This window comes from Dasypus novemcinctus, chromosome X (assembly GCF_030445035.2).
Source record: "Dasypus novemcinctus isolate mDasNov1 chromosome X, mDasNov1.1.hap2, whole genome shotgun sequence".
NCBI lineage: Eukaryota > Metazoa > Chordata > Mammalia > Cingulata > Dasypodidae > Dasypus > Dasypus novemcinctus.
In genome coordinates, this window is record NC_080704.1 from 35,203,868 (window position 1) to 35,220,892 (window position 17,025).

The 17,025-nt window shown below is 44.1% G+C and overlaps 1 pseudogene; it reads right to left on the minus strand.

The window, feature by feature from the left end:
• Positions 1-8,442: 8,442 nt before the first annotated feature.
• LOC139437985 (ferritin heavy chain pseudogene) lies at positions 8,443-8,973 on the minus strand (annotated as a pseudogene).
• Between the last annotated feature and the right edge of the window lie 8,052 nt (positions 8,974-17,025).

The window sequence follows — 17,025 nt, forward strand, 5'->3', positions numbered from 1 at the left end:
TTTCACAGTTTTGAAGATTAGAGTCCCAATCAAGGCAATGGCAAGGCCATGCTTTCTCTCCAAAGTCTGCAGCATTCTGACACTGGCTTGCCACCATCCTTGGGGTTCCTTAGCTTATATCTCGCCCTTCTGTCACATGGCAATCTCTCTCTCCTTGCACCTGCTCTTCTGGTCCACTGATTTCCTAGTTCTTCCAGTGGCCTTCTCTTTATCAGGCTTCCATTAAGGCCCATCCTCATTCAGTTGGGCCATACCTAAATGAGATCTTAGAAGATCCTATTCACAAATGAGTCTACATATTAGACGATAACACATCTTTGAAAGCTCCTATTTACAAATGGTTCACACCCACAGGAACAGGAATTCAGATTAAGAACATGCCTTTCTCTGGGGTACATAATTCAGTCTACCACAGTGACCAACATACAGAGATACAAAACTGTTTGAGATTCGACTTTGTGACTGCAAGACAGACAGTGATGGCGAGGCTGTCAGTTTGGGGTCTGGGAAGGGAGGCTCATGTTTTGTTAATTTTTTTATTTATTTCTCTCCCCTTCCCCGCCCCCCCCCCCCCGCCATTGCCTGCTCTCTGTGTCCATTGCTGTGTATTCTTCTTTGTCTGCTTTCATTTTTGTCAGCGGCACCGGGAATCTGTCTCTTTTTTGTCGTTGCGTCATCTTGGTGTGTCAGCTCTTCTTGTGTGGGGCGCCACTCCTGGGCAGACTGCACTTTTTTCATGTGGGGTGGCTCTCCTTGAGGGGTGCACTCCTTATGCATGGGGCTCCCCTGTGCGGGGGACACCCCTGCGTGGCATGGCACTCCTTGCCCACATCAGCACTGCACATGGGCCAGCTTACCACACGGGTCAGGGGGCCATGGGTTTGAACCCTGGACTTTCCATATCGTATACGGATGCTCTATCAGTTGAGCCAAATCTGCTTCCTGGTGCTCATGTTTTGTTAATTGAAAAGTCCAAGTTATAAATGCCATGCTGTACAACTTTATCACTGTTCTTTGATTCTGTTCTGATTCACATGCATCCCCTGGGAATGACTGGCTTGTTGAGGTACATTGGCATCCTTTAAAACTTCAGGAATTGCTGATAAACTTCCTTCTTCCAAACATCTGACAAGAATGGTGAACCATTTTTTAAGGGAGGTAAAAACTGTGAGAACTGAGTCTGATGTTCTTTCTCTGAGAGGAAGGGTGCAGGCCCTGCATTTCTTTGAAGTTGCTCTAAAACAGTTGTGCCGGCAGCACCAGGAACTTTGATATTCTTCTAGCGCATCTGACATCCTGACATCTTGACTCGTAGTCTTCTGAAGCAGCAAATTGAAACAATAGTCAAACTCTGGTTTAAAAAGCAAAAGAAAACAGCAAGACCTTATGCAGAACTTTTTGATTCCACTCTCCTGATTAGAGAGAGTGCTCTCTTTGCTGCTTAGAATACAGGTCATTAGTTCACATTTTAATATTCTTCTCCGGTTTCTGTCGCTGGCACCCTCATCATTCCAGGATTTCTCCAGGGAGGGACTTACTAAGCCACTCCTGAAGCCCAGGTCCCAATGTGCCTCCTACCCTTCCCCTTAAACCGCCTTCCATACTTGTATACTTCTTCTTTTATCATCTTACCTTCAGTTACACTCCTTCCTTTCATGCAAGATGACCCTTTCTCTTGCTTTTGTCCTCAGTTCCCCCAAGCCCCGATTTGGAAGTCTATTTCATGCTGTTCTCACCTTCACATCGGTCAGGCCAAGCTCCTTCTCCTCTCATAAGGGTCGGCTTGAAGGTAACCATCTCCTAGAGTATGATACAGATCATGGCTTTTCAATCAATAGACTATTCTTTCCTTTACTTCTTTGCCTTCTACTTTCCATACACATTTACATGCTCAAAGAGTGAGTGGAGGAAAAGAAAGAAAAGCATTTGTGTGTGTGGGGGGGGGCGGGGGGTTACTAAATGTGCTTTGTTAAATGTGGACTTCTCATATATTCCTATGTGAAGTCCTCCAGAACAGAGCATACATTTCTGCCAGCCTCAATACCTTTATGATAATCATGATTGTGATGGGGTTCTCCATCTACCCACCTCCTTCAGGTCTCCAAGTCTTTAACATCTTAGAAAAGTTTCATGTTTTCCTTTTCTCCTAAATTTCTTTCCTTGAAGCTATTATTTAAAATGACGTCACTTTCCCTTGCTGCCAAGGAGTTGTGAAATGGGTGAAGAGGGGTTTCCCCACTGAGTTCAGGGGAAAACTTTCCTTCTTCTCTTCCTACAAACCTCTTTCTTGCCATATCTTTATTTTCAGTGATACATAAATTGACAAAAAATAGTGTAAACTCTCACGTGGGGCTCCCTGCAAATATCAGAGGCTCCCTGGACTATAGTTTGATGCCTTGGGAGTCCTTACCCAAGGCCCTGGGGTCTGTTTTTAAGTGTCAACAGGAGTCCCACCCAGTCTTGGCATCTTAGATTTCCTCTATGCAAGCAACTCTTCAGCTGCATCGTGGGCCCCTCTGTAAGCAAGGACTCTCCAGAGTAGGAATAGGCCCTGAATACCTCAGGCCTCCAATCCTTTTTCCATTCTTTACAGTAGGTTTTCTCCTTCCAGTAGGTCTCTCTTGGGAGCCTCCTGCTGGAGAAGTTGAGGTTCTCTCTGAGCAGAGGAAGTTCTGTTTGTGAAGAGAAGAGCCTTGTAGAACAAACAGAGAGAAGGCAGTTCAGTTGTCTGGCTGTGAATCTCACAGCTTGTCTTGACCAGGGGGACATGTGATTGTCCCTTCTCTGAGAACTGGGATAGTATTTTAGTTTCCCAGCTGCTAAAATAAATAACATATAATGGGTTGGCTTAAACAAAAAGAATTTATTGGCTCATGGTTCTGAGGCTAGGAGAAGTCCAAAATTGTATCAGCAAGGCAACACTTTCTTTCTCAAAGACTGTGGCATTCTGGGGCTGACTGCCAGTGATCCTTGGACCTCTGGTTCTTTCATCACATGGCATTGCACATGGTGGCATCTTCTCCTTTCTCTTGCGGGGTCTATTGACTTCCAGCTTCTTATTTCCCATGGCTTTTTTTTCTATCTGCCTGAATTTCATTCTGCTTATAAAGGACTCCAGTAATCCAGATTAAAGGCCAAATGGATTCAGTTGGCCACACCTTAAGTAAAAATAATGTCTTCAAAAGGTCCTATTTACAATGGGATTAAGATTATGAACAAGTTTTTCTGGGGTACATAATTCAATGCCCAACAGATGGACTTTTTGCTCTTCACTGGACCTGAGTCACTCCTTGCTTTACTCTCCTAATATGTAAGACAACGTGCCCAGGAAACTTAATTTTTAATGACTGCTTAATACTGCATTTTCAAGTGAGTGCCACAGTTAACCACTCCCATGCTACTTCCTTTTCTTATTGTTGTTCTCATGAATAGTTCTTCAATAAACTTCCATAAGGCTTCTCTGCATCTGTGTCTACAACCCTGTATCCACATCATTTGTTATTCCTTCTCTGTTACTGAATCAACCTCTTGCCCCCATCTCTTTTCCTTTAAGAGTGGCCCTAGTCCACTACAAGGTGTGGCAACTAGTTAGGGATACAATTTAGGAAGACTACATTTTCTCCCATACACAAGTTAAAGACAGTGCCTGCTTAGCGGGTGGTCAGCAAGTTACAGTGCTGACCATGAGTACTTACCCCTGGTACTCGCCTCTCTAATAGAACAGGCATGTGGCGGCTCCATCATCTTCGTCTCTGGTCCCCATTGCCACACAGTCAGTGGGGGAACACTGAAGCAGCAGAGAGGGAGTAAACAAGTGAACATTTCATGACCCAGGAATCAGACTATGTGGTCTAACCGTTCTGCTAGCATCCTCTCTCTCTCCTTGCTTCATGCTGTTTGTCTTAAGCCTCTCAGTAAACACTGTGATTTGAGCATCTTAATTTGATCTGTGAGCCTTCTGGTCTGTGGCTTCTGGGATATCTTGCCTGGTCATGCATTCTAAGGCTACAAAAACATCCAGGTAATTTCCCGTTGTGACATGCAGAGCAAAGAGTGTATTTACGAGTTGATCTCAGGAAAACTGGTGGGGGAGTGCTAACAAAAGGTAGAAGAGAGTGAGCACCTTGGCCTACAACATTATACACTGCTTGTACTCAAATTCTGTTTCTGAGGAAACACAAACCAAACCAGCAACCCTTCTCCATTACCACTGCTACAGCTTTGTTCAGGCCCTCACCTTCTCATGCAATCACTCCTAATTGGTCACCCGACCTCAATTTCTCTTCCATCCAAGCTGTTTTCCAGATCGCCACCTGGAACCACTGTTTTAAACCAAAGATTTGAGTGTGTCACTCAGAGGCTTAAAAATCTGCACCAGAGTTCACTAACAAGTCCTTAGTTTGGCATTCACAGTTCTTTACAGTGTGGCCCCACCTTTGTTTTTCAGGCTTACCCACCATTTCGTCACACTTATCTTTTGATCTTATGAGATTCTTTCAAACACCCTGTGCCTTTGTACATGCAGTTTTCCGTACCTGGCGTGCCTTTGAACTTTCACTACTTCTACAAGGCCCAGTTCACATTTTGTCTCCCCCATTAAGTCTTCTTCAGACAAAAGTTGACTAATTCCTCCCTAAATCACCAACATTCTTTGCACATACTCTGACTATTGTATTTATAGTCACTGCAATTTTCATAGGTCTTATTCTTTTTTGCCTTCTTGTTGTCTAGCAATATGCATAATCTCAATAGTTTCTTAAGTGAAATCTTATTTCATTTATATTATTATATATACCACAAAGAAAGAAAAGAATACTAGCAATTAAATTTGGATGTAGTGTTTTCTTAACCCAAAGATTTTTGTTATGGTTTTCATTTTATACTTATCAAAAAATCCCTTTTAACGTAATTAAACATAGAATTTTTTTGCATTGAATCATTCATGTAAACATACCCAAAAAGGAAATTATGCATTCAATAAATTGTTTAAGGTATTAAAACTTTGCCAGATTGAAATTTCAATTCTTCTAAATCACTTTTGAACTCAGAATAGTTTCTATCTCTTAATATCATCCTCTGTCCCATCAAGAATTGGTGTTGCAGTATTTCATAAAAGAGTACTCCTCTATTGTTTCCAGGATTTTTTTCCAAGCGAGTGACCAAAACAACAACAACAACAACAAACAAACAAAAACCTGCTGAACTTTTACATACATGCTCAGGCAATGACAGCTATGGCCTACAGCAAAGGTAAAATGCATCCTGGTTACATAGATGTTAAAATGTGGGGGGAAATGGGCCTCTTAAAATCAGTGAAATGTGATAGAAGGAGCTTCCACAGCGGCCTTGAACTGTTCTCCTCCATACTTTGTTTACATGAGGGAAAGAAAACTTATCTTTTTAGAGTCACTGCTTTTCTGTCTGGTCTTTGTTACTTTTAACCAAACGTAATCCAAACTTATAGATAAGTCTTAAAAATATCTTATCCAATACTACATTCCTTTCTCACTGTACCTTACTCCACTCCTACAGCCCCTGTGACTAGTGAATCAAAGTGGAAATTACAAAAACAAAACAAAAACAAAAAATAAAAAAGAAAAACGAAGTGGAAATTACTTTTTAGAAGTCCTAATACTTTGCCAATTCATTGCTCTTACTTCACCCTTCACTTCAGCTTTCCTGCCCAAATTCTACATCAATTCCCCTCTGAAACTAAATTCAGGACTGGAAAAAAATGGTTTGTAATAATTTCTTGTGTTATTTTAAAAATTTGAAGCATACTCTCCCTTCCAAGATTACTTGGTTGCATTCCTCAACCTGATACTTAATTAGACAGGTCTCTTGGGTTTGTGAGAAGAAACTGGAATTGCTGGCGAGTGAAAAAAAACTACAGGAGAATTTAAAACTCAGAAATGTAGAACAAATTTCAAGAGTAGAAAAGATTCAGGAGAAATTAATGGGTGCTTTGTACTGCTTGTCACACATTTCTGAGGAAAAAACATACTTTTCCTTTTTCTGGAAAATGAAGTACCAGTTGTCAGTGACAACCATCTATTAAGAAATTTCCTTTTGTGATAGAGTGAGGATTTTTTCCCCCAGAGGTAAATTATTCAACACAGTTAATTTGAATCCGTGTTTGAGCCTGAGATGAAGTTATCTATCAATTTTACCATTTTCTCTTAGTCTGTCCTGATATTATCATTGCCTGAGACTCTGGTACCCATAGCAACAGCCACTGTGTCAGACTGACAGTTATCCAGCTGTGCATCAGGGGGTGGTATTTTCTAGGGCTGGAAGACCAAGTCACAACTCACTCCCAGTTACTGGAAGCCAGATTACCAAGGACTTGGGAAGCCTGTCAACATATGGGCAGGGCACAAACGAAGGGTCGGGCCACCCATGAGAAGGGTGCTTACCCCCTGTGAGGGGTGTGTGGTAGGTGAGTGTGGGAAAGTGAGAAGACTTGGAGTGATGAGTAGGGTCAAGACATGGGAAAGTGCAACTGGGACAAACTTAATCCGTCACAGTGCTTCTCATCCTTCTACCACTGCCTCACACATATGAAAGGCTGTTCTTGAACCCCTAATGTGAGTCAAACGAAGGGGATTTATAACATTCACATTTTTCTTGCAGAAGAACAAGAGGGAGAGGAACGATGGAGCTGCCACTGTACCTAGACTTCCCTGTCGGGGTTTCTTCAAGAGAAGCTGTGAAATGTGACACGGCAAGGTAGCGCTCTTTGAGAATTGCTTGTGAGGAAAACCCTTCTTCAGGTAAAATAAAAGGATGGAGGTGTAAGTGGACTTTTTGGCGTTATCCTGGGAAGTCCCTCTAAGTCACAGGAAGGGGGAAGATGGCATAAGGAGGGGGCCCAGCAGCTAAGGCAGAACCGGATTGGAGTCAGCTTGGGATCCCAGTGAGGAAAGCACCGCAGGCACTGCTTCCGATTATTGACTACAGTGCATTGTGCATGCTTACAACACAGGGGTTCTCCGTTCAGGCCTTGGGGTGAGCTAGCTTTTCAGGCAGAGTGCAGGTATTCTGCAGCCACCCCCTCTATCCACTGTGCCTGAGGAGAAAGAAGTCCCTCCCAGTAAAGACACCTGGGTGGATGGTGTAGTCTCTGGAGGAGCCTCAATTGCATTTCCAACCGCAGACCTCCACCTCCCCTGAGTTCACCTGTTCCTTCCTCCAGCTTTCCCCTCCCCCCAGTTCCATGAATAACCCCACCCACTCCCCAACCCTGCTCACCCCCACACTCCAGCACCGTCACCCCGCTCACATCCCTGCACCACCTTCACCCCCATCCACTGCCAAACCACCCTCTCCCACCCTGGCATAGGTTCTAGGGCCTTTCAACCCTGCTGCCTGGAGGAGAGAGCCTGGACAGAGACTCAGGCATAAGGTGCTGACTGCCTTCCTGTGAGGTGCCCTGCTTCCACTTAGAAGGTTCAGTGCTAATTCAAGGAGGTTTCTTTCAGATGGGAAGGATTTTGGCGGAGGTTTTGAAGCCATCCCCTGCATAAGCTGGAAGACACACCTGTAATTAGGGGCCAGCCTACACTGATCTGGACTGTCTTTTAGGGCTCTGGGGATTTCCCTCTCTCTGGGGCTGGTGATCTGGCTGGGGGCCCAGTCTACCCCCACAATCCTGTGGGATACCCGTGAGAGAATGGAACGAGGCATCAGAAGATGTACGTGCACGCTCCCATTCTATGACTTCTTACCTGTATGGCCCTCCCGGTTTTCTGGTTTATGACTGGTAAAGACCTGGTCATAATACCTGCCCTTTTACCTCCTGAGGTAAGATAAAAAAACAAATGTAAATAAAAGGACTTGGACTTGCAAAGTGCCTCTGTTATTATTTTCGTTTGCCATCCCCATGGCTGTGAGGAAGCCAGCCTAAGGCTCAATTCTCCTTGTCAGGTGGAGACTGCCAAAGAGGTACTCTGCTAAGCTGGCATCTAGGGCCCCCATCTTGCTACCCAGAATCACCAAACGTTTATGTAACGAAAACTGAACGTTTTCAGATAAAATTCAGACTCCCTTATTTTAATCCCTGCCCAATCCCATTCCCTTCACTTCTTCCCGAAGATGCCCATTACCACACATTCCAGGTCATGTTTTTATTCTTTTTACCACACACATGCACAGACACACAGACAACCCACCCCAGCCCACATGCCCACACTGTTTATAAGGGAAAGATTGTGTGTTTTCTCTCTGTCCTGGAAGAATAGGAGCTGCATACGGTTGTGGCACTGATGGGTGGAGAGACACCAGGTTTAAATCTGAAGATCACAGTTTTAAATCTGCCTGGGGGTTTGCCCCATTCTTAAAAGCTGAGCGTTTTACACACACGAATCACCTGGAGACCTTTATTTATTTATTTTGGCACCAAATCACTTTATTGGAAGAAATGGTACAGTGGAAAGAGAAAAGTCAGGTGCAGGCTCTGTCAAGGCGCGCTGAATGGGGCGCGTTGGTGACCACGGGGAGTCGCGCCCCTGGTTGAGGGAAGCCGGCCTGAGGCTCAGTTCTCCTTGGCGCGGGGGCCCAGGGTGAGCTGGTGGAAGAGGTACTCCGCCACGCCGTCTTCCCGGGCCCGCAGCTGCGCAGGTTGGTCACGAAGTCGCGCAGCTCCTTGATGGCCTTGACCTGCCGGCTCAGGTAGTGATGCTCCAGGAAGGCGCTCAGGTGGGCGCCGTGCTGGTCGGTGGGCAGCTGGTGCGGCTCCAGGAGGGCCTGGCGGACGCTCTTCTGCAGGTGGAGGGCGCACTGCACGGCCTGGAGGCCGCCCCCCCAGTCGTGGCGCTCGGGCTGGCTGAGGGCGCGGAGCGGGAGGCGGCCCCCGCGCTGGGCCTGCAGCCTCCGCAGCCTCCGGGCGCGCACCCGCTGCTCGTGCGCCTGGCGCAGCAAGCAGCAGGCGAAGCGGCTCAGGGCCACGTCGTGGCGGTCGAGGTGGCCGGCCATGGCCAGGCAGACGTGGGCGGCGCGGAGCAGCCGGCGGTGGAGGGCCGCCTCGCAGGCTGCCGGGTCTGCAGCGCAGCGGGCAGCGGCGGCGCTGGCGGCGGCGGCCTCGGAGCAGCTCCAGGGCGCCGGGCGGGGGGCGGCCGGCCCAGGGCGCTCCGGGCCGGGCGGGGCCAGAGGAGAAGGGGGTCCCGGGCTCCGACGGCGGGGGATTGGGGAGGGATCCGTTACCCGGAGGGCGGGGCTCGGAGCGGCGGCCTGGGGCGCGAGCCCCGCGTTCCACCTGGGCCTGGTGAAGCTGGAGACCCCGCACTCTGAGCAGAACTTCTCTGGCCTCTATTGGGGTTTTACTTTTGACATAAATATGTCTAACTTCCGAGAATTTATCCCCATCCTCTAATTGACCTGGAGAGTCGTATTGAGCGTCTCGAAATTGTATTTTATGCGTTTTTTTTTCTAAACAGGTTCTTCTGAGTTGTAATTCATATACCATACGATTCACCCATTTAACGAGTACATTGCAGTGTTTTTAGTATATTCACGGGAGTTGTGCAAGCATCACCGCAATCTACTTTGGGTATAATTTCATCATACCAAAAAGAAACCTGTACCAATTAGGAGCCGCTTGCCACTCACCCTCACCCCCCAATTTTACCCCAGCAGCTCATCACCACTAAATCTATTTTCTATTCCTGTCTATGTTCCTATTGTGGACATTTTCCTATAAATGGAATCATTCAATATGTAGTCTTTTGTGTCTGGCTTCTTCACTTAGCATAATGTTCTCGAGGTTCACCCTTTTTCCTGCTGAATAATATTCCATTGTATGGCTATACCACATTTTAGTTATCCATCGTGAGTTGATGGACATTTGGATTGTTTCCATTTTGTGGCTATGATGAAAAATGCTGCTACAAAGATTGTGTGTGGCTTTTTGTGTACATATGTTTTCAATTCTCATGCGTGAAATTGCTGGGTCATATGGTAACTCTGGTTAACTCTTTGAGGAATTTCCATATTGTTTTCCAAAGTGGCTGCACCATTTTACATTCCCACCAAAAATCTTTAAGGGTTCCAACACTTGTTACTATTTGTCTTTTTCATTTTAGCCGTCCTAGTGGGTGTAAAGTGGTATCTCCTGCTTTTGGTTTGTATTTCTTTAATGACTAATGATGTTGACCATCTTTTCATGTGCTTATTGGTCATTTGTATATCTTCTTTGGATGAATGTCTATTCAAACTTGTTGCCTATTTTTTGAGTTTTGTCTTTTTGTTGTTGAGTTGTAAGAGTTCTGTATATATTCTAGATACATATCAGATATATGATTTGCAAAAAAATTACTCCCATTCTTAGGGTTGTCTTTTCGCTTTCTTGATAGCACACTTTGAAGCACACAAAAGATTTTAATTTTGATGGAGACCAATATGGATTTTTCCCTTCTGTTGTTTGTGCTTTAGGTATTATACCTAAGAAACCAATGCCTAATCCAAGATCACAAAGATTATTTTTTAAGCATGAGTTTACCATGCTAAATTTGGAGTTTGGAAATGTTTCCATTACCAAAACATTTCCATCATTCCGAATAGAAACCCTATACTTTTTAAGCCTTAACTTCCCAATTCATATCCCCACCTCATTTCTTGATAATCTATATTCTAGATTCTGACCCTGTGAGTTTGCTTATTCTATTTGTTTCAAACCAGTGAGATCATACAATATTTGTCATTTTGCGTTTGGCTTATTTCACTCAACATGATTTCATCAAGGTTCATCCATGTTGCTGCATGTATGAGGACTTCATTCCTTTTTACTGATGAATAATATTCCACTCTATGTATATACCACATTTTATTTGTCCATGCACTGGTTGATGGACACTTGGATTGCTTCCAATGTAAATTGCTCTCTCCTTGCAGTAGCTACTGGTCCCCCTCCCCCACTTTTGCAGCAGACCACTGCAGGGTCCAGTCCCTGGCTAGCTGCTACTGACAGAAAGGGACATAAAAATCCTCTTCCCCAAAAACAGGGGTGTGCATGGCTTGATCACTGACCACGGCTTTTGAATAGCGAATATGGAGAATTTGAATCACTGGGTCCTGACCAGTATTTCAACCCACCCAGACAAAGGTGGCGGCAGCCATTGTTTCAACCCTTTCTGGACAGGGGCACAGGTAGTGGAAAAAAGTTTACTGAGTGTCCTTTCTAAAGCACCCTTTTGGGGTATCTCCACCTTTCCTTGACTTTGAGCTATTTTACAACTTCGTAAATTATAGAAAACTAATAATGATGTAATAGAGTGCTGTCGCCAGAAATGCGAATGAATTGTGTGGTTGAAGGCAATTTGCTTTTAATCATTTTGCATGTATTTGTATATTCACTTCAACATTCCTTATTTTGTTTATATGTGTGGTTCTTTGAAATCTCCTTTGAGTTCATTAACGTCTTACTGGTTTCCTCATAATTTAATGAGTCAAATAAAATCTTTGATACATAATCATTTTATATTTATATGAGAGTCATGATTTTAGAGTATTCTTTTAATTATATTTTAATATTACTCATTCCCCTGCCTACTGCACCAGGAACTGAACCAAAACCCATAGGAGTTGGTGCAGTAAACTAAGCCAAAGATATGATTTCAGAAAATTACCTGGTACCTGTTTTAGTTTCCTAGGGCTGCCATAACAAAGTGCCACAAACTGGATGACTTAAAACAACAGAAATTTATTATCTTACACTTCTGGAGGTCAGAAGTTGGAAATCAAGGTGTCAGGTGGACCATACTTCCCCTGAAGTTTGCAGGGAAAAAACCTGTTCCATGCCTCTCTCCTGGCTTCTGGTAGTGTCTTGCCAGCAACTCATGGAGTTATCTGGCTCAGTTGTCATAAGGCATTCTCCCTGTACGTCTGCCTGTGTCTAACTCTCATAAGTGAAGCCGGCTAGTAAGATGGGGAATCAACAGATGGATCCGGTCCACGTGGGCATTCCACGTGGGCATCAGTATCCCCAAGATGGCTGCTGGAAGACTGCCCCACACACAAGATTTTGCCAGAACAAGACTTCCTCCAGAAACCAGAAGAAGCACCAGATATTCCTCAAGGATTTTATCATTGTACCCTCCTCGGGGATTGATGGGTGGGGTAATCAATTGAAACAGCAAACAGCTGGGATCCTTCCCTGCCATTAGTAGAGTGGAATAATTAATGGTTCAAAAAGCAGGTGCAAGGCCTGAACTCACTTTCTCCCCTTTGGGCCTCGATTCTGGATGCCTTCTCCCCCTGCATGGATCAACACACAAGTAAAACCTGGGCATTTATAATCTATAATGGGAAATTGTAGTCTGTGAATCAGCCAGCTTTATCACTTCTCAGCCCCTTCCTCTTCATCCGGGACCCATGATCTGTTTTTTCTCCCATTTCTCTTCCCTCCCTACCTGAATAAATTACTGGCCTAACTCACCTGACATGCTCTTGAAATTCATTTCTGCAGCATACTCAAGAACCTAGACAAAATCCGGTTACACAAGGACACCAGTCATATTTGGTTAGGGCCCACCCTCAACCAATTTGGCCTCATTTTACTGATAATATCTTCAAAGATCCTATTTCCCAGTAAGGAGACTCTGGGGAAGCAGGGAACCAATGAGAATCAGCAGAAGAAGGGGCATTCAGAAACCAAGCTCCAGGCAGAACCTCTGCAGCAGAACACTGTAGCCACTGTGGACCTGGGTCTGGCCAGGTGCACCCTGGGGCAGACAGAGGCAGGTGTGGCCAGGAAAGACCCTCAGGGAACGAGACCCAGCTGAGAACCAGGGGGATAGCTGAGGCTTCCAGGGAGGAAATGTAGTCAGAGATTTGAGGGGTGGGAGGTTAATTGACCTGCGTGGGAAGTTGACAGACTGATGGATGATTTGGGTAAAATTAACCCTAAGAAGAAGGAAGGAGCCTGAGCTTTTTGAGCCCAGATGAAGGATTCCCTTATGAGCATTTTTGTACTTCCTGAATCCTGCTCCTGGAAGGAGTGCTGAGACCCACAGACACTGAGGGTATGGTGTATCCAGGACTGGGCCATGGATTCTGCCTTCCAGAGACATTTCCTTCTGGCTGGTGATCAGAGGAGCAGAGGTAGGGAAGCTCAAAAGCATTCTGGCTGGCTCCACTCTAGGGCAGGCTTTTTGTTTGTTTTGTTTAGGATTTAAATTTTTTTTATTGTGGTAACATATATTCAATGAAATTTCCCATTTTAACCACTTTCCAGTAAAAATTCCGTGGTATTAATTATATTCACAATATTGTGCTACCGTCACCACCATCCATGGCCAAAACTTATCCGTCACCCCAAATAGAAACTCTGTATGCATTAAGCATTAAATCCCCATCAGAAATGGGATTTGAATCCAGATTTTTTACCAAGATCTGTGGGCTGTTTTTTTTTTATTTTATTTTTTTAATTCATTTTTAAAAAATATTACATTCAAAAAATACGAGGTCCCCATTCACCCCCACCGCCCCACCCCACCACTTCCCCCACAGCAACACTCTCCCCCATCATCAGGACACATCCATTGCATTTGGTGAATACATCTCTGGGCATAGCTGAACTTCATGGTCAATGGTCCACATCATCGCCCACACTCTCCCACGTTCCATCCAGTGGGCTATGGGAGGATCTACAATGTCCGGTAATTGTCCCTGCAGCATCACCCAGGACAACTCCAAGTCCCAAAAATGCCTCCACATCTCATCTCTTCCTCCCATTCCCCGCACCCAGCAGCCACCATGGCCACTTTTTCCACACCAATGCCACATTTTCTCGATTACTAACCACAATAGTTCATGAATAGAATATCAGTAAGTCCACTCTAATCCTTACTGTATTCCTCCATCCTGTGGACCTTGGATTGGTTGTGTCCATTCCACATCTATGTCAAGAGGGGGCTTAGATTCCACATGGATACTGGATGCAATCTTCCTGCTTTCAGGTGTAGGCACTCTTGACTCCATGGTGTGGTGGTTGACATTCTTCAACTCCATGTTAGCTGAGTGGGGTAAGTCCAATAAACCAGAGTGTAGGAGCTGAAGTCTGTTGAGGCTCAGGGCCTGGCTATCATATTGTCAGTCCAGAGATTCAGATCCCCTAGATATATCTTAAACCCCAGCACCAACTACAATTCTGATAAAGTAACAGGAAAGGCTTGTGAAAAGAGATCACATTTGAGTCCAGCTCCATCACGCAGAAACACCAACTCCAATGAGGGGCCAACTGACATGGCAGTGAACTCCATCTGCCATGACCATAAAACCTGTGGGTCTCTTTAGCCCTCAGAAGAACCAATACCTGGGGTTGTATCTACTTTATCTGTCTCTGAGACTCTGTTCAGGTGTGTATAAGGGCAATCCTTCTGATAACCTCCAGACTCTTTTTTAGAGACTCATAGCCATATAAACTCATTTGTCCTTTCCATTTCCCTCTTGATTTAGGTCAAAAAGCATTTTTAACTCCTGTTATTATGTGTGGACAGGGATATTCTGCTGGTCCGAGTTGAACCTTTTATTCAAGGTCATTTTCTGGTTACGTCATCAGCTGGTACTTGGTAGTGATCCCTCAGCGCCAGGGAGGCTCATCCCTAGGTGTCGTGTGTGTGGGCTGTTTTTTTAAACTACTCAATCCTTGGCCTTTTTTCCACAGTATACTCTGGCAGATGACCTTCATATAAATTATCTACTCCCCTGAATTAACCCAAGTTCTGATCCAGTTTCCTAAGTTGCCTGGTAAGTAAAGCAAATGAACCAAAGACTACTGGGGAAAGGGACATTGTATTCATAAAAACATATTTTAAGCATGTGAGTAAGTAAAAAGTGCCCATTTAATGATGTGAATACCTTACACATGTTTTCTTCCTTTATATTTGCTCTCATTTTTTAAACTCAAAAGTGTAATCATTGCAAAAAATTAAAGTGGAAATAAATATAAAATTATAGGCAAGCACTACAACATTTTAATCTCTACTGGTACTAGAGGTTCTATCAAGTGCTAGGGAAGCTTTTGAGCAGAAAGGCTATTTCCTTCCATAACAAGAATTTACCCTTGTTGGAATTTGCCCAACACACATTCCCATTATATTCTGAAGAGGAGAAAGCTCCTTCTGGTCTCCACTTCCTCACTGTTCTCATTTTGGGGGCAGAAGTAGAATTGCTATCTTGAAGGGCAGAGAAAGGACCCCTGGACTCAGACATGCCCATTGTGTGTATTGGTTGTGTGGAAGTTGGTGGCTGATTTTTGTTCAGTTAAATATGAATTTTCTATAAAATTATAACCTTTCAGATTTATCCAGGTGCTGCACATTCTCTGTTTGCCCCTCCAGGTCTAGTCTCTGTCCTCCTCCATCTTACTTTGGGCCCTGGGAAGCTGACCTGTGTGGTCTGATTCATGGGCCCCTCTGCCCTCTGGCTTTTGGTTGGGTTCAGCCAATGGGAGACACCAACAGGAGATGGGAGGGCAGGAGGAGAGTAAGGCTGGGCTATTTTTCCTCTTGGCTCCCTCTCTTCGGTAGAGATAATTAAGAGATGCCTCTATTCCCTTTTTATAGACTTTGCTTCCTGTATAAAGCAGGACTATTCTCAGGACAGGTCTTCTGCAAACCCTGCTCACTTCAGAGGAAGTTACTCCAAAGAGCAGGTATTCTTTGGGTCAAGTTTAAGGCACAGCCTAAGAAATTCTTGGAGCCTAGAAACCAAGAATGAGGCTGGACATTTCTTCAGGCAAGAGAATAAATGAGACTGATAGGAGAAATAAAGTGCTTGATTTAGGACAGTCTCAGGCAACAAAATAATGGCCTGGATAGAGCTGCCACCCAAGATTTAGGCCTAGGCTTTCTAGCTTGTGTATTTCTCTGGCCCCTGACTCCCTTCTTTCTCTAGGTGACTGATACTTTGGTTACTTCTCATCTAATTAATAGGTTTATTAGAAAGAGTAGCAGGGAAAAGGAATCGGGGAGAGCCATTTTCTACTTGATGGTAGGTGTGTTGAAAAGTCTGGTTGGGAAAGATGTTGACTTAAGGAGGTTTGAGGATCATTTGTTTATTTTGATTAAATGTTTCTCCTTCCCTGCTCATCCTCTGTTGCCCATGATCAGAGCTATTGTACAGTGTTCTGTACTGTACTTTGTGAGTCCCATCTAATGTAGATAAAGGATTATAGATGTGGACTCTTTAATTAGACGCCTCTTGGGCATGAAGGTATGATCCTCAGTTGCAGATAACCAGAAATCAATTTTCAAGGGTGTTTTTTTCTTTTTGCATGCTATCTTTTCTAAGTAGAGAATGAATAATTACTATTTTGTGAAATTTATCTTCATGGAGAACACTAAGTATAATAGTCAGGATGGGATAAGCTATGCTGCAGTAACTTTAAAATCTCAGTGGCTGAAAACAAATATTTATTTCTTGCTTATGTCTGAGACAGGCAAAGTGACTCTCTTTCATGGCTTTGCACTAAGGTTAACTCACAGATTGAAGTTAAATTCCATTCTGCAACTCTACCATCCAGGTTTCTTCACTTACAACTGCACAAAAGGGAAAAAGGAAACATGGAGACCTCCCACTTGTTCTTAACTGCCTTGAGCTAGAAGTCCTACACACTTCAGTCAAAATCAACTTCAAAGGAGGTAGGAAATGTAGGGGAATACCTGTATTATTTGTTGAACAATATAATCTGTGCCTTACATGTTTTATACCATTTCTCCTAGTTATTTTATAAAAAGTTATTTGGAACCCACATTTTGACCATTTTTATTTACTTATTACAGTATGCTTATAACAAGACTTCTTTTGAAATATTACAAGTTATTTTTTGTGTAGAAGCATACTAAGTAATGCAACTTGCATGGTACTATCATCACATAATTGTTCTGGTATTCCAGCTTGTCATATTTCTCTCCAATACTAGATCCTGCCTTGCCATTCAGACTCAGATCCAACCCCATCTCCTATTTAACACCTCCCTAGGCTGAAGTGAACACAGCTTCCTCTGAAGATCTGTAGGGATCAGTACCA